Source organism: Pezoporus flaviventris, unplaced genomic scaffold (assembly GCF_033815535.1).
Source record: "Pezoporus flaviventris isolate CSIRO_AGI_PZ_B2104156 unplaced genomic scaffold, CSIRO_AGI_Pfla_v1 ptg000100l, whole genome shotgun sequence".
Taxonomy (NCBI): Eukaryota; Metazoa; Chordata; class Aves; order Psittaciformes; family Psittacidae; genus Pezoporus; species Pezoporus flaviventris.
Genome location: NW_026892648.1, coordinates 2,100,314 through 2,118,863, shown reverse-complemented (window position 1 = coordinate 2,118,863; position 18,550 = coordinate 2,100,314). Strand labels below are relative to the sequence as shown.

General features: G+C 50.1%; 1 protein-coding gene across 1 annotated transcript in view; it reads left to right on the top strand.

The window, feature by feature from the left end:
• LOC133281547 (phospholipase A2 inhibitor gamma subunit B-like) overlaps nt 1–18,550 on the top strand; it is a 140,644-nt gene that overhangs the window by 43,274 nt on the left and 78,820 nt on the right. The gene's annotated exons all lie outside the window — the stretch shown is intronic.

The following is an 18,550-nucleotide window of genomic DNA, read 5'->3' as shown; positions in this document are numbered from 1 at the left end:
GGGATCTAAAAGCAGGTGGTGGCAGAGATGGGCAATGAACTGGTACTGTCTGCCGAATGCCCACTGATCCAGTGTTTGCAGATACAGTGAGTCCTACAGAATAGATACATGTATTCAGCTTCTCTGGGTTTGGGATGCATCTGCTATATTAAAATTGCAAGAAACATTTTTCTCTCTTCCCTGTGCCCATGGCTGAGGAAGGCTGTGGGTGAAATCCATTACTTGCAATAGATTGAGTACACCTAAAATGAAAACATCAAAAGCACTTAGTGGGCAAAGCATATGTCAAACCTAAGAACGAAGCAGTATTTTCTGTTGTTACCATGACCCCTGCAGCTTGACAAGCTGGTGACAGGTCCATTAGCAAACAAGATGCAGGTAGTGATTTAAACATGTTTCAGAAGCGGTTAAGTAGGGATTATTTTTTAAGCTCCTCTTTGTTCTGTTTTGTCATCCTCACAATGTTGGAATCGCCCATCTACCTCCAGCAGTGGCTGTAATTTTCCTTGGTAGTCAGACTGTTGCTGCTTTTTGTGATTGTCTTCATTCTGAACATGCAGTTTGACACCGGGTTCCTGCCTGCAAATTTTCCATCACCACCATTGGACAGGGCTTGAGTTGCTGCACTGGTTCCTGTGCCAGAGCTCTGCCTGTTCCCCCCTTCCCCTCTCCTGCCCTTGCTTTTTCCCTTGCTGTATGTTGTGGATGTGAATGGTTTGGGGCCAGGGTGCTCTCCTCCCTGCATCTGTGCTTTTCCCTAGGGCAGATGTGTATGCTGAAGCCTGTGTTAGCTCGCAGGGGAGCAGAGCTCCAGCCCCTGGCCACACCTGGTGGACTGGAAGGTCCTGCTCCCCCTTCACCAGGGCTGTCATGGGATGGAGCCACTCATTCCCTGCGTGGGAATATTTACAGAAAGGTGGTCTTTGCTTTTGCACCCAAGTAGTGCCATAATTCCCCCTACTCTCTCCTCCCCAGCCCAACTCCAGTGGTGGGGTAGCCCATGGGGTATGGGATGGATATACCCTGAAGGGGTAGCCCTGCAGCACTTTTATCTGCTTCAGTTACACCATCAAGTATTGTATTGCTACTCCTTTTCCTTTTTACCTTTAAAATGATGTAAAGCTGTTTAACTTCAAGGTATCTTGTATTGGATCCCTCTCTGCTCCTCTTTTCTTGGGTAAAACACTGCCATTTGCAGCATGCAGCAAAGGGCCAGGATGTGTCCAGGGTAGCCTTCTGCAGAAATAACAAAGTTAGCCAATGATAAATCATAAAATCACAGAACAGCCCAGGTTGGAAGGGACCTCTAAAATGAACTTGTTGGTAACCAAACCTTCCTGCAAGTACCAACCTGCTAGTGTTTCACAATCTAATGCCACTGTGCTCAGCCGCCAGATGTAAGCCCAGGTTAGGCTTGTGCTGTAGGTGTTTGCTGCTGTTGAGGTCCATTTCGGTGTCTGATGCTGGTATCTCAGCAAAGTCCTTGAAAGAAATGCACTCAAGACTGGCAAAACTGACCACTGTTAACCCAGGGTTGATCCATGGGCTCCTGCCTCTTCTTTCAGGCGAAGAGTAACTTCTCAATGCCCCAAATTCCCCAGTATCCAAATATTTAAAGGCACCTTTGAGCCATTCTGGAGCCCTTGCTTGTACAGTCAGACACTGCATGTTTTATCATCCACGGAAGTCAGATCCCTGTGGCCAATGTGGGTGGACAAAACCACCTTGAGATTTAGCTGGAAAGCCTGCGGTTGCTCTTAGGAATTGGGTGTTGGTGCTCTCTGACTTCTTAAGCAACGCTTGTTACCTGAAGCAAAATGCAAAGCACCTCTGCCTCAGGAGCACAGGGTCCCTGTGCCTCTAGGGGGTCTGACGAGGCAGGATCCAACAAAAGACATATCTTGGGTACACAGGAGAGGACAAGTGAGGTCCCCATTGGAACTTAATCCCCTGTTGCGCGATTTACTACTTTAGTTATTGTGCTGTGACTAATTTCTGTTGTGAAACGGGGGGGTAGGGCCTGGGTTATTCCGAGCACGCTTGTTTGACAGCCAGTGCTGGGTTTCCACTTCCAGAGCAGTGAGTGGGCACTCGCTTGCTTGCAGGTGTTTGCTTAGCTGTGGTCCACTCCATAAGCAAGAGCTGTACAAACAGAGCTGCCCTGGAGAGCCCATGCCTCGTCATGTCACAAGAGGTGGGATGAGGGGAAAGGGAGGGAAGTGCTGGAGCTGAGGCAATAGCAATGGGCTTCAACATGTTACCACTGCTAGCATGTTGATTTTGCGGAGCTACCTTTGAAGCTCTTTATGGCGAGTCTTCCATGCATGGGAGGCAAGCACAACTGGGGATGTGTTTTCAAATGCAAAGCTGGAGCAACATTGATGTGCTTAGTGGATGGATGGGGTCAGCCAAGACAGTGCTCAGAGTATCTGCTTTCTAGCAGACCTTCTCTAAAGCTTTATGTCCCCCTGAGCCACCCTTTGGGCAGCCTTCTCCTAATAGAATCAGCTCATGCTTTGCAAAGATGCTTTCTGAAAAAGCAGTTGTTAGGAGGTAGCTGGTGTGGGTTCAGGGGAAGGGGTGATGGAAGGAGCCTTTCTTCTGCCGCCAGACCCTTGTTTTCAAGTGCCCTTGATAGCTTTGGGTGGCAATCACAAGATTTCTGAGAGGAAGCTGGATGAAGCACAGCTGGGGTGTTGGGATGATCAGAACAGGTTGAGTGCTATGGGGTTTTCCTGCCTGCTGAATCATAGAATCACAAAATGGTTTGAGTCGGAAAGGACCTGAAGATCATCCAGTTCCAGCCCCCCACCATGGGCAGGGATGCCTCGCACTAGACCCTGTCACCCAAGGCTGTTTAGCCCTTGCTCTTTGGGGTCTCAAACGAAGATCTTTTCAGATGTGGTTTGGGGACTCTCTGGCTGTCTGACTTCAGGCTCACACCCTGGAGGCAAACACGTGTCTCCATTGCACTCAGGCACTCACAGTCACTGGTCATTTTTGAAAGCCTGTAGGCTAAATTCCCATTGCTGTCTGGGGAAGCAGTGACTGCCTGCTTTTTGCCAGAGAAAGAGAATATCCTCCCCTAGTTTGCTGGCCCCACAGTGGCCACACTACTTGGCTATGGATGGGATGGCTTGTTTCCTGTTCACAGGAACACATTCTGGACCTGAAGTGATGTTTTCCCAGCCAAAGCAGCTTTCAGGAAGCAACAATAGCAAAGTAACTCTGGCAGGCAGCAGCATTTGATGTGCATAGGCTCAAAGGGAGGGCGGAGAGATGCTGCTCAAGGGGTGAAGGTGGCACTTTGCAAGTGCAGGGTGCGCCATAGGGAAGGAGAAATAGAAAGGTCTGATGGGGGATTTGAAATAATGGGAGAAATGTGGTCTGGAAAGGGAAAGAAAGGTCAGTTTGGCTATGGGGGAAGTGATGCTGGTTGCTGGCAGTCTAGGGAGCAGGATGAAGCTGTAAGTTGTTCAAACCATATGAGTTGGTGCAAAGATGGAGCCACCAGTGCCATGAAGTCTTTGTGGCAGACCCAAGTACTAAAGACTCAGCAGCCACTAGGAGAAAAATAAGCATTGGCCATGAGCATGTCTGCGTGACTGGTGATGCCATGGTGGGCTCTTGCAGAGGAACGAACCAGGGATGCATCAAGGATCTCCTCATTACTTCTCTTCCCTGCTGAGCATCATGATCAGGTTCAGCAAACTCACTGCCTCTGCTCACCAAAGAGTGGGAGAGAGATCTGCTCCTTGGGGATTCCATAGCAGTCACTAATGGGATGCTGAGCCTTGAGCTGGCGCAGAAACCCTCACACCTTGTGTTGGTGGCTCCTGTGCTGCTGGAGGTACCAGGCAAACTGTTCATGTTTGTGTTGCTCCTTGATGTGCCTGGAAAGGCTGAGGGACGTGCTAACAAGTGACATGACAGAAGCCAGGAGCAGGGTTGATTTATGAGGTGGAGTTTCTCCCTTTTGGCTTAGTTGCCTATTGTTTCCATGTGTGTTAAAGTGCTGAGGATTGCAGTGTTTGGGAGGAAAACTACAGCGGTGGCTGTGCTGGGCTGTGAGTTTGTAACTTGCTGGCTCTTCCCTGCCAAAGCATGTTGGTTTTGCTGAATGCTGACTTTCTTTGTGTTAATGCAGAGCAAGACCATGGTCATGATGGAGGTGCTACCATCAGGTCACTCTGTCCTTGGAGACTCTGATGATGTTACAGTGCAAGGGGATGAGGGGTGTTGTGTTGCTGGTGCACTGACAGCTCCCTAGTGACACCAGGAAGCTGCAGACCCTGTCCTAACCCTGACCCTCCCAAACCAAAGGAAGAGCAGAGGGGGCTGGTGGTGGAGTCTTTCCTCCATCCAGTAGGATGAGGCTCTGACAGGGCAGGCCTGCCTGTTGTGGGAGGCTGTCCTACAGCACCGGGCTGAGCCAGATTTCTCTGTTAGGTCTTGTTGGTGGGGATTAGCTTTGCTAAAGGCTCAGCCAGGTGGAATAATGGGCAACCGAACACCGAGCTGCCTCCTGTGACTACCTGGGGCTCCAGAAAGGTAACACTCCTGTAGCTGTGCTACCCCTGGGCAGTCCCATTGCAGGGACCTTTCCTTTCCCCTGTGCGCTTGTCAATGTCGCTCCCTTGCATGGACACAGTGAAATATCATAGAATCAGGGAATGGTTTGGGTGTGAAGGGACTTTAAAGCTCATCTACTTCCAACCCCAAATGGGGGAAACCTGTCCCTGTCATCTGAGGCAGGAGGATGGTCCTGTATGAAGACAGGATAAGAAAGTTCAGCCTGGAGATGAGAGGGCTGCGTGGAGACCTCATGGCAGCCTTCCAGTATCTGAAGGGGGCCTATAGGGATGCTGGGGAGGGATTCTTCATTAGGGACTGTAGTGATAGGACAAGGGGTAATGGGTTCAGACTGAAAAGGGAAATTCAGGTTAGACATAAGGAAGAAATTCTTTACTGTGAGAGTGGTGAGGCTCTGGAGCGGGTTGCTCAGAGAAGTGGTAAATGCTCCATCCCTGGCAGTGTTCAAGGCCAGGTTGGCCAGAGCCTTGGGTGACATGGTCTAGTGTGAGGTGTCTCTTCCTATGGCAGGGGGTTGGAACTGCATGATCTTAAGGTCCTTTTCAACCGAAATCATTCTATGATTGTATGGTCCCTTTCTCAGTTATCCTGGCTCACAGTGAGACGGACTTTCAGGCCCCTCTCCACTGCTGTGGACGTGGACTTCACCTATACCTCAACAAAAGCATCCATCAGCGTGTCTTGCCCCATCAGCGTGCTGTCTATCCCAAGGTGGGACTGTAGCATCGATCCTGCAACTTCGCTGTGGAAAATGTTGGTGTTTTCCAAACCGGTGTTCCCCGTCATGCCTACATCATTTTTCCAGTGCAGCAGTCATTCCCCCATGTCCCCAGGGCCAGGGTGGGAGGCAAACCCAGCAGTCCCCCTCCGTGGCTGTGCTCTTTGCTACCTGTATGTGAAAAACATCCTGAAAACGCCTTGCAGCCGTGGTCTGGTGTTGTACGGACGTGGCTGCCTTTGTCTTCCCACCTCAGCTGTCTGCTGAGAACCTTGTGAAGTGACAGGGACACAGTCACAGGGAGAGTTGCCTTCAGGGCTGGGAGCAGGGACATGGCTCCAGCCACTCTTGTCCCCGCTTCTAAAGAGCTGACACTCTCTCAGGTCTTTGCAGGCTGGAAAGAGCAACGCAGCAGCTCACGGAGAGCTTGCTCCTGAGCATGAAGGTATTTCCATGTGCCTGCTGCTGTGCCTGGAGAACAACGTTCAAAGCTGCCAAGAGGGTTTTCTTCCAAGGGGTGTGGGGTTGCCAGCGCTCAGGAGCCATCCAAGATAAACTATCAGCCTCTAACACGCTTCTGCAAGGCCCCTTCTGCACTTCGGGGCGCTGGCGTGAAGCTCCATGGACATGGGACTCTGCAAAGCTGCTGTACCTCCTGCCGTGGGGGCAGAACAGCCCTGTCTGAGCAGAGGGATTCCCCCTGCAAGGCGATCACCCCTGGAAACGGGCTGCTGTACTGTATTTGGTGGTGGGAAATGGAGCCTGCCAGCAGCCCTGAATGCACAAGCTACGGTGTTTTTGGGGATGCAGGGTGAGAGATGGGAGGCTGGGTGATGCTTTTGCTTGCAGCTCCCTGTGGCAGTGCTCCTGGCAGGGATGGAGGAAGCGGTCAACATGGAGGTGCCCTGGGGTCTGGTGAGCATCGCAGCAGATCATGCTGGTGGTGGAGAGGTGCATGGGCTGCCAGCCCAGATCCCAGCTGCATTCTGTGGCTTGTGAGCCAGGTCCCATCCTCACATAGACTCATGGAACCAGTGGAGTTGGAAAAGACCTTTAAGATCATCAAGTCCAACCATTACCCCAGCACTGCCAAGACCACCACTAAACCATGTCACTGAGGCACTCATCTGCAAGGTTTGTGAACACTTCCAGGGATGATGATCCCATGCCTCTGCTGCATTCCCAGTGGGAGCGGCAGAGGGCTGTGCTGCCTCCCTGCCATGGGGAGTGAGCTGAAACCTGGGACTGCCGGCTGCCAGGGCACCCCATTATCACAGGTACAGGGCAGACCAGATCCCCTCTGCCTCCTGAACCAACTGCTCCAGCCCTGCAGAGGCCAGAAGCTGCCCCTGCTCCTTGCCACCATCCTGATGTCCTGGTGCTGCCTCAGCCACATCCCGCAGCCGTGTCCAGCTCCTGTTGTTGAGAGTGACGCTGAAACCCTGCAGTGAAACTCGGACTCACGTGTCTTGAGTTTCACGTGAAACCACAACACCGTTGGTAGGTTTCAGCTCAGGAACATCCAACGTGAGTGCTCATGCCAGCGCTTCCAGCAATCCCTTAGCTGTTAGTGTTAGTGTTTCCTCAGGAATTTTGGCAAGGCCTCTCTTGGGCTGGGATTTGCAGTCTGAACAGGTACCCCTGGGGCACATGGGTTTGGGCTGCAGCCCTTGGGAAGGTGTTGTCCTCCCAGAAATGAAACTCAACAGTCTCCACTGCGAGATGCAGAGGTGAGTTCATTGCTAGAGCAGCCATCTGGGGCTCCCTAGGGGAGAAAACTGTTTTGCTCGTCCCTGAACTGCTGGGCTTGAGCAGCAATGATGAGGAGCTCAGCATGCTGCGCAGGGGTGCTGCAACATGCTGGTGCCAGGGGAGGTGAGGTCTGTTTGGAGATCACCCACACCAACTCATAAAGAAGATGTGAATCCAGGCCATGTGTATTGCCAACAAAAATACCTGACCTGGTAGTGAGGATGATGGGCAGAGATGTACACCAAGAACTTGCACTGCCCTGCTTTGCCCATGCTGCCTTCTGTAGAAAACCCATCTTCAGTTGAACCCTTGTGTTTTGGGTTACTCTTGCACTGCATGCTAGGAAAGCCTGAACCCAAGAAGATCTCCAAAGCCCTCAGAGGAGAACCCACTACATGAGCTGTGCCCATCAGCTCATTCCTTGAGTGTGTCCACTTGGCTGGGGAAGCAGCTGGGCAGGATGGAGGGCAGCATCTTCCTTCCCACCGACCTTCAAGTGGGGCTGGGTGACCACTGTCTGGTCGTGGGGTGGGAGCAGAGAGGCCCTAGCCTGGGACCTTGTGTCACGTTTGCTGCAACACCAGTGGAAAGGCTGGCATGGGAAGAGCTGGTGGAGACCTCTCTGCAGCAGCACAAAGAACATGGGCTGCTCTGGAGGTAGGTTTGAGTTTAGTGGGAATGTGGCAGTAGGGTGAAGTTCCTGTGTTCGTCTTTAATCCACCTGGAACTGCACTGGTGACATGTCCAAGGAGTGGTCTCCAGTGGACAGTTGGATGCTGCCTGTGCTTTCTATGTGCAGGTTGGGTCCTGGCTCTGCAGGAAGGTTTGCCCTGACCCCATTAAGCAGGGACTTCATAGAATCACAGAATGATTTGGGTTGGAAAGGACCTTAAGATCATCTAGCTCCAACCCCCTGCCACAAGCAGGGATGCCTCACATCGAAGGGATGTTGCTGAATGTCACACAGGACATGCAGCTGGGAACCACATATCAGCTTTGCCATGGTGTCTGCTCCTCTTGGGCTTTGTCTTGTGCAGTCCCTGAAGGTTCTATGTCTATTACCCTACAAGAGATGCTCCCCTACCATGAAGAGGCAATGACATACTGTCCTCTGTGTCCAGAGGGTGGGAAACATCAACTTCACCTTCCTGTCTTAAGGCAGAGATGACTCACAGTGGAGCTGTGTTTGCTCTTATGTGCTCTTTGGTTCAAGGGACTCTTTTTTACCTTGTGAGGTGGAACAGCTCAAGCAAAACGCATGGAGAGGCTGCCCCTCCTCTCCACCCCAGCCCCATTTCTCTGTAACCCCATCTATGGACAATCCCCTGCTCCCAGTTCTCAGATCCCTGAATCCAAAGCCCCATCTGTGACCCTGCCATACCCTGTCCATGTTCTGGAAATGGCTATGCTGGGAAAGGTAAGACTGCAGGTGGAGGTGGGATGGTCAAGCAGCAGCAAGGAAAGTTATAAAATCCTAAGGGAAAAATGCAGGAAGTCAGAGGGTTTGCTGGGCACTATGGTGGGGCCATCCCTAAGAGGTGTGAAGACCGACAGACAATCCCTGGCCAGCAAAGGCTCTTTGGGCACCCTTTCAAGGTGGTGAGCACAGTAGCACCTAAGCTACTGTGGTAGCAGTGCTTGCGTGAGCTGTCCGTGCCCTGTACTGCCCTGAGTGGCCCAGCCTTTCAACCAGGACCTGGTGTGGTTGTGAAAGCAAAGCCCCCTCCACCAAGCTACTGTAGTAGCTTAGGAGCTCAGAAGGTCCTAACTATCCTTTGTGTGTGTGTGTTGATCAATAAATGATTGCTTTACACTTTCAAGGCAAAATATTATCGACCCTTGGCAGGTTTGACTCATCCAGGCCCCTCACAAGCAAGCTGAGCACAGTCACACCACCCTGCTGCTCCTTCACTCTTCTGCCCTGAGCATCTCACGCATCCTGAGGAGGCTGTGTGGGGCTGAGAGGAGGTTGGACAAGCAGGGCTGGCCACTGGGTGCTGTACCCTACTGTTAGCTGCCTGCTCTGCCTGTGCCACCTCTTAAGTCCTTCCTACCACCATTCTCCAGCAAGTAGTGCTTGCATGAGGTGTCCCTGCCCTGCACTACACTGAGTGGCCCAGCCTTTCAACCAGGACCTAGTGTGGTTGTCAAAGCAAAGCCCCCTCCACCAAGCAGGACGAACAGGCTCAGGATGGGAATTGCTGGATGTGGGGCTGGATGGGTGATGCCAGCGGTCAGCCTGGATGGTTACTGTCCACCTGCCTTGCACATCTCTGAATGCTGGGGTTTGCTCTGCAGGCGTCAGCAGCAGTAACGCCAGGAATGGGACAGAGCTGTGTGTCCTGGCCTGGACTAAGGAATCTGACCCAAGAGCAGGTTTTCCTGCTTATGCCTTGTGCCGCCCACATTGTTGCTTCATCCTGCTGCTGTCTTGCCCCATTACCCTCCCCTTGACTGATCCCAAGCTGCCCCTTCCTTCAGCTGTGCCCTGTGCAGTGGAGGTGAGCTGTGAGACCACCTTTGCTGGGCATCCTCCCCATCCCAACATGTCCTATGAGAGGTTTCAGGTGGCTTCCCATGGCTCAGCTTCTTTCAGTGGTGAGACTACTTGTGCAGAGAGATGCAGTGCCTTGAGAGCCCTGACTCTTTAAGTGACGCAGTTATTCCCTTGTTGTAGTTGTCATTGTCACCCTTTTGTGGTGTGAAAACACGAAGAGATGCTCCCAAGGTGCCGTTTTGGTGAGCTGTAGCAGAACATCCACAGGTTGGTCCTGCAGTTGGGCTTGCTCTGCTAGGCAGAGGTCATCACAGGGATTCGGCTCTTCCATTCCATATGAGAGAATGTGACAAGATAAAGATGCACGTTCCTCTCCCCACTTTTATCCTGAAATGCCCCCTGACATGCTGGACTACTGAGGGCAACAGACCTGCTGCTGTTGATGCTTCCATTCTCTCTAATCTGAGAATTGCCCACGGCCCATGCGAGATCTAGGCTGTGCATGATGCAGCAGTAGATAGCAGAGCTCACACCCAGATATGCAAGGAGGTGGTTTTGGCCGAGGGAATCTGCCAGTTATGAGTAGGCTCAGCTCTTGGAAGAGGATCTCTATCAGTTCCCATTTGCACGTTCTCTGCATGACTGGGTAGTGTTTGCACTTGGCTTGATGAGCTGATCTTTCTCATTTATTTATTTATTCCTTGCTTTTATCATTGATCTCAATGGGAGAAGGAGCCAACCCCCGCACACAGAGATAGGAGAGTGCACAGCAACAACTGAAGGTGCAAAGAGGACCTTGTTGACCCAAGGAAGGGAAGGTGAGTGCTCCCATGTTACATCCGCAACCTATCTACTCTGCCCATAGCTGCCTGTACCTGATGCCTCTGAGAAGATGTTAGCTTCCCTTGCCCTGTAGCACTTCATTAGCCTTGACTGATGGAGCTGTATAGAGGAAGATAAGGGGGTGGCTGAGCAGCAAGTGGTGCACCAAAGCTCTAGCAGCAGATGAGCAATAGATTGAGAAAGGTAAAAGGTTGAAGAAGATGACATGGAAGAGATCTGCTTTTTGAGCTGCCCACCACAGCCTTTGATGCCGTGTTGATGTATCTCCCATGCTATAGCAGGAAAGCAGCAAGAGCCACGGTGCAGAGAAGGCCTCAAGCCATATGTAGGGCATCACCAGGTTGGCTCAGCAGCACTCCTCACATGGGCTATGGGTGAACATATGGGTGCTGTTTCTGCTTGGGTTAAACCCAGGCGTGCAACTATTTTTGTAGAGTCTGCACCAGCAATAGATCCTCTACAAGACACAGTTTCTGAGCAGGAGGAGTGGCACTAAAACCAGAGGTCTGAGTTGGACCAAGCAGCCAAGCTCCTGCCTGGTACAAATCCCTTGGGCTTCCTCCCTTCACATGGTGTGGGTTGTTTCTATCATGTCTTTACACTGTACCTAACCTTGTACATGTTGTCAAAGCCCTGAAAATGCCTTAATGCTTGTGGTAACTAATATATATGACAGAGAAATGCTGCAAATGTTTTACTGTGACAAGAAACATACAACGATGTCTGTATACTTAAGTGAAGTGGTAACTATCACTGTGAATGTCACTGCTGCCTGTCTCAAGCCATGGACAGCCTCTCATGCCGCCTGGGGAAGGGGACTGCTGTGGGACAGGGATGCCTCTAACTCCAGTGGTGATTCTCATCTAGGAAACATGGTATTAATTATCCTGGCCTCAATGCAGTGGATAGCAGGGGAATTCCCAAAATTCCCCAGATGCTCCAGTCTGAGAATATATGTTTAAGCCAAACACCCACCATTTCCATCCCCTTTAATTCCAGCCAGGGGAGGGTTTATAGTCTGGTCCCTTCTCTCCTACACTTGAGTTTCCTTTCCTTCCCCAGCTACTTCCTTATTTTCACCTTTTTTACCTCTCTATCCCACCATGTGGTTGCAGGAGAATCAGGTCCAGGTCCCTCCCCATCTGCAGAGACCTGAACCCAAGGGTCTCATGAAAGCTCAAGTGGACTTGAGAGGGCATTGATGTGAAGGGTTCTCATCATCTCTTCCTGCTCAACGCCCTTTGCCATGCCCTTTCTGGTGGAGGTGACTTGCACTTTCTCTTCTGGATTATTTCATACAAAGTGGGAAAGCTTTCCAAAAGAGAGGTGTGGAAATCTCACCAGTTTCCACCTGACAGTCAGGGTGGCTGTTAACACAGGAGTTGATCTCTTCAGTCTTAGGCCTGTTTTCTTTAGGGGGAGAAGGGATTTGAGTATGGATTCTCCTGATCATCAGGTGAAGAACACTGGGTGAAGGAGGTTGGCGCTGACTCCTCTGCATTATATCTTGACAAAACCTTGGAAGACGGACTGATGGGCCAGTGCCTTGCCAGGAATCCTTGTGCAGTGCCTGTGTTGTAACAACATAGTTGTTTCTTCTTCAGGAACACACCATTAGTAATTTACGTTGCTTGGCTTTGGGGAGTGGTTTGACCCTGAGATTTTGAAGTGTTATAGAATCATAGAATCACAGAATGGTTTGGGTTGGAGGGGACTTTAAAGCTCATCCAGTTCCAACCCCTCCCACGGGCAGGGACACCTTCCACTAGAGCAGGTTGCTCCAAGCCCCATCCAACCTGGCCTTGAACACTGCCAGGGATGGGGCAGCCACAGCTTCTCTGGGCACCCTGTGCCAGCGCCTCAGCAACCTCAAAGGGAAGAATTTCTTCCTTATATGTAAGGAAACTGTTCTCTGAGCATTGTTTTTTGGTTCAAAGTGTATTTATCACCATCAATTTCCTGACCCAGGAAACCCCTGGTACAGGAAGGCTGGTGCTGGTCTGCTTTGCCTTTGCCATGGCACATGGAGGGCTCCACTGCAGCCAGAGGGTCTCACCTCTCTGCATCTAATTGGTTGTGTGCTGCTACCCACAGTGACAAAGCACCTTGCGAGGCATCAACCTGTGTTTCAAATGGGATTCTGGATTCCGACTGTCACTGAGGCTTGACAGGACCAGCTATGAGAAAATACTGTCAAATCCTGCCTTTTGTTCAGTGTTGATAGGAGCTTTGTGTTAGTGTGAGCTTCAAGCCTCATCTTAGGAAAGAATAACATGACCCTGTGATTATTTCATCTTGCACGGGTCGTAGTGCAAAGCCTGCTTGCATTGGTAGTAAGCAGGGATCTCCTGAACACAGATGGTGTGGGTGCACGTCAGTCTTTTTGGGGAAAGTGTGAATTGGAAGTGCCTGTTCAACACTGTTTCGCACAAAGGGAGGATTTGGTGTGAGCATCGCAGGGGCCCGGTTCCCCTGGTCATGCTGCAAAACCAGTTTCCCGACCAGACAAGCAGGACATGAGGCTGGACTGAGCAACTCACAGGTTGGCATCCCATGTCTGCCCATGGAGTTTTACTTGGGGTGTAAAAGCCTGCAGCTTTCTGACAGTCATTGTTGGGAACCCAGTGCCTTGTGCAAGAGCCCTCTCACCCTTGCGTTACGTGCGTTATCTCCCCAGTGGCACTGATTTGCTTTCCATCCAGTGACTCAGTGAACTAACCTTGGCACAGAAAACCCACTGTGTACTCAATAACCCCTAGGTAACATGAGTTTGTGGAAAAAAGGAGGATGGGTGGAAGGAATAGCTAGCAGCAACCACGTTGCCTCTGTCCCCCAGCCCAAACCTATTGCAATCACAGCAGCCGCTGAGCTCAAGCACGCTCCAAGTGTATGAATTGCTGGTGCCACAGCCAGGCTTTGGCATGTCTATCTGTCTGTGGTACCTTCACTCCTGAGCGCCTTTTTGACCCAGCCTATGGAGACCTTGGCTGTAGAAAAGGTCTCCTGGGTTATCCTCCCCATTGCCATCACCCGAGGAGGAAAGCTGCCTCCCTGCCCTGCCTGTGCACAGCCGCATGCCCTGTCGTGCCTGCTGTAACTTCTCCTTGACTCACTCGTTTCTGCGGGAGACACGGTGGGAACTCTTTCCCTGGGCAGGGCTGCTTGCAGGGGATGGTGCTCTGGCTCTGTTTCCACCTCTTTTGATGTTATTACTCATGGCAAGGTTCCTGGGTTTTATTTTACCCTAAGTCTGCTGCCAGCTGTGTTGAGATGTGCAGAGAGGTATAACCCCCTCTGTCTGGGTGTTACTGGCCCACCTTTCTATTCCCATGTTGAACCAGTGCAGCTGGTGCTTCTGAGACCCAAGGGAAATGTGCCACTGCACAGAATCCCAGCTCCCTTTGGATTCTTTTATGGTCATTCCCCTGGGAAGACCTATTAGAAACTATCTCCCTCCAAGGCTCAGAAATATCCCGTGAGGACTTCTCTGCACTGCCCTTGCTGTTGCTATGTCCCCATTTCACTTTTCAATATATCACTCACCTTCCAGTTAAAAGCCCAGCCCAGCAGCAAAACCAGCCCTCAAAGAGGGCATTTCCTCTCCTTACACCTTTCAGTATCCCCACTGCTACAAGGAACTTTTCCTCTGCAGACCTGGCACAGTGGACCACGCATTTCTCAAACGTTCTTTGCCTCCGAGCCCTTCCATGGCACTTCAAAACAGGGCTGAAACCTCACTGTTTATTTACTGGGTATATTCCCTATAGACTTAGTGTTTTCCCTTTGTAATGTACGTTATTATCACGAAAACCAGCAGCAATAGCAAATTAATTTCACTGTGATCCCTGCCGACTCGATCTGATCCTGCTGGGCATGGTGGAAAGTTTAACAGACACTTCCTGCCCTGAAGTGCTTGCAAGCCAAAAATCCTCTCCAAGACCTGTTGAGACTGATTGAAAGGGTTGTAAAAAAACCACAGGTAGCTTCAGGGATTTCCAGGAGTAAGGTTTTCCAAGGGAAGGAGCAGGTCCCACCTGCCATCCCTATGGTGAATTGATTGGAAATGCTGGGTCTAATTTTGTGGGATCCTCGGGTGTTAAAATCTACGAATCCCAAATCCTTTTACTGAAAAAATCTGAATATTGGGGCACAGAAATGGGACCTTTGGCTTCTGTTGTATGACCTGGGGGCATCTCTGGCTTTGGACTCGGCATAGCATTCCCGCTTAATTTTGGTTTCCACCTTGTGGTGTGAAACTTAATCTGTTACTGTCGGCATTCAAACATTACCCATTGCTGTTTCATGCTGATTTGAAATCAGAAAAGAAAACCAGGGTTTTTGAACATGGAATTCAAGAGAGGTTTCTCATTTCTCTCCTCCAAGGTGTGTTACAGTGGTGGACGGACACCCCCTGCCTCTGGGCAAGCTGATTAGAACCAGACGAGGTTAATGGTGAGGTGGTAGTGATTATAGGGCTGTTTCCTGCAGGACACATAACCCTCCCTCCAATCTGGGTATCCTGCAGGTGGCCTCGGAGCTGAAAGGAAGGGTTTGACTGAGATCTCCCCTCAGGTCAGCACAGGGATGGAGGTGCACTGGGTGGGCATCATTGCCATGTGTGTGCCACATGCCTCCTGAAGAGAAGGAGAGCATCCTCCTCTTTCATCCTCTTCCTTGCTGCTCCTCGGATTATTACTTTCCTGATGCAAGAGAGACAAGTGCTGGCTGATTGGGCCATGACCTGGGTTTTATATAATGTGTTGTGCAATGCACTTTATGTAATCAGAGGTTTCTTGTGTAATTTATTTGCAGGGCATTTACCGAATCAAGGACCAGACCTGGCTCCTGTTACATGGGAGAAGGCTAAGTGGAGATCCACATATGGGTTTCCTGTTTCTGGGCTGATTGCTTCCTGGAAGGGTGTAGCGTTGGAAGGCCAGGAAAGCAAATCCATACAGCTGTGGGTTTGATGGCTTTTGATCCATGCCCATCTCCAAAAAGGTGTCACCATTCCTCTTAAGAAAAAGAAGGCAGGGTTTAAGTTTGTGCTCCTGGGGGCCAAATCTAAAGTGGGGTCATCTGCCCCCCGTTTTCCACTGGGTGTGGTGGGAGTCTCAGGCATGGCTTTCCCCTTTGATGCTACAGTGATGTGCTTGGTGTTAGCCCTCACCAATTTCCTTGCCAAGGGGGCTGGATCGTGCTAGAAGGTGGGTCAGGAATGGGAGGTGAGGACGTTATTCAGGCTGTGAGCTGAGGATATGACCCCTGCAGCATGAAATTAAAACTCAGTTCATCCTGGCAGCTGCACCCTGAGCATACAAATCATGCCTGCCATTCATGCTGCCCGCTGAGGTGGTTAATCCATCAAAGGGGCCTCAGCCATGTGCCAGGAGTGGAAGCATCCACACCCAAGCTATGACAGAACAGCTAATGGGCTGGAAACAGCCAGTGATGATGCCAAATGGAAGAAGAGTAGCTATGGGGCCCTCTCTTGAAACAGGCTCTGGCTCAGCAGCAGCACTGGCTCACTGGGGTCAGCTCATGAGTTGTCTCCAAGGGTGGTCAAATGGGGTGCTTCCGCATCCTAGAGCCTTCCCGCATTCCCATGAGTCCTCTCCAGCCTTCCTTCTCTCCTGCTAAAGGAGAAGTTGGGTCCTTCTTGCTGAGACTTCCAGTGATGTACTGCAAGTGTGGCTGTAGCATGGCATGGCTTGCCCATCCTGGTGAGGTGGGACTACCTGTCCTCACTGAGCACCAGGACCCTTGCAATGTTTTTCATGTTACAGCAGCTGTGAGTGTGAAATAACTTGGGATTTTATATTCCCTTGTATTCCCTTAAATTAAGAGTATTTCACAGTGGCAGAAGAATCTGATATCTGGCTGTGTGTGTGCTGGGAGCCTGATGGGGCTGTCAGGCATCTGAACAACGTCCTGCACAAAAAACTGCGCTGGGAAGGCTGTAGGGCTTTTTGGTCTAAAAAGTCCTCACAAAAATAATCACTCCTCACCCAGTGGAGGTCTAACCAGTAAGGGAGATTCTAGTGATTAAGAGATCTTGATACAAAGCAAGAAAGATATACAGACAATTTGATGGGCATTTGCTCTGTCTTAGTCTGTGACATGAACCAGCTGAGAAGCTTGATGCCACGTAAAATATTCTTCAGCATGAAGAGAAATAGAAGAGGGTAATTTCATGAGATGGGCATTACCGGATCCTTCATGGATCTGCTTGGCATGTTCTCAGCACCACTGCAGGGCATGAACTGCCCTGGTCTCACTGGGGACTGTGATCCATACAGGACCCTACATGAGACAACCCACACAACTCTTATCCATGGGGCATTTCAGAGTAAAAGTATTCAGTCAGAAGTCTACAGACTCAGTTCTTTTGATAAAGCTAGAAAAATTCCTGATACTTCATCATCCAGCCTCCTGTTTTGTTGTGGTTTAGGCACAGCAGAAACCACGACATGTTTCTTGCTGCTATTTTGCATTGAATTTCAGCTTTCATGGAAGCATGTACGAAAGGCCAGGATGACTGATAGTCTTGACCATCACTGTTCTTGAGAGATTCCATCACTTGTTTTATCTGCCTCACCTGTCAAGCATCCAAGGTGTAGAGCCCCAGGTAGGCATTGAAGCTCCACCTTGCTGGAAACTCTCAGGGTCACTGCCCTCACAGGTGAAATGTGAAGTGAAAATGGGTGTTGCACCAAGATGAGATCTTTGCAGTGAGGCAGGTTGAGCTGGATAACAGCTTGGGCATTAGGGAAGCTGCACTTTTCACTTTTGCTTTGGGAATCTGTGCCTGAACTTCCTTGTTCCCTTTGGATAATCAGAGCTGTTACAAGACAGAGGTTGTTACGAGGCATGCGCTTTTTGGGCTCTTGCAGACCATGAACAAGCAATCAGGAGGTGTTGGGAGAACTTCCCACTCGGAAGCTGAGATTTAATTAAAAAATAAAGTGTTACTCATTGCATATGATCAGTCAGTTGTGTCCTGTGGTGGTCAGGTCTCTGCAGAGAGGGTCAACTAAGCAATGTTAGGAACACTGAAAATGGGTTTTTCCTTGCATTGACATTATGGAGTTCCATCTACCAGTGTCATAGACCACTGTACCATCACCATGCCCAGCCCTGTCATACCTTTTCTCATTGTATTTGTTGGCTCTGACCGGAGAGAAGGAACTCAATTCGGTGCAGGTTTCGATATGGATGCAGGAATAATTCTCTGTACAAATAGGGGGGAGGTGGACAAACAGTCAGATAGACTGCAGCTGTATAGAAAAAGGCATTGGAGGTGGCTGTAGTAATTATCAGCTGACTGTAAGTCAACAGCGTCATGGTGTTGCAAAAAAGAAAGGAAAAGTTAAATATCCCTGGGATGTGTAAACATCAGCATTATTTGTAGGACACATAAAGTATTTCCAACAATGCGTTAGTGTAGACCATGCCTACATGGTGGTAATATGACCAGCTCTGGGCGCTAGCCCTCAGGAAAGGTATGTACTAGTGGGAAAGAGTTGAGAAGAATGCAACAGAAGTGACTGGAGGGTGAGGGGACATGACGCACAGAGAAGGGCTGATGAGACAAGGGTTGTTTTGTCTAGAACAGTGATTTCTTGGACTGTGGTCTGTTGTCTTCTGGTCTATTTGAGAAGGGTCTGGAAGAGGTGGCTAAGGAAAGCAAGTTTCTATGTGCTTTAGAGTTGTCTACAGATAAAATACCTCTAAAAAGATCTGCACTTGCAGGAGAGCTTATTTAGGGTCCAACGGTGAAGTAAGAGACAGCAAAGCACTGCTGTTGCATACAGAAGACTGAGGGGGGCCCAGTGCCAATTTTAAACCCATAAAATACAAGGAAGGAGCTGTTGTGTAATTTAAAGGGCTGGAAAGTTAGGAGAGTGCATTGAAGCAATGGAGATGGAGGGAGCAAAGTCTTACAAACGGTAGGATCAGTAGGTGCTGGAATGTGTCATCTGTGCAGGCTTGAAATTCCCGGCATGGGAATCTCAAAGAACAGGCTAGATTACCATCTATCTGTAATCATGAGGATAGGGCTGACCCCTTCTTGGCTCCCGCCAGGTAACTTTGATTCCTATTTCTCTATGATTGTGTAACTAACTACTGCTAATTTATTGTTATTT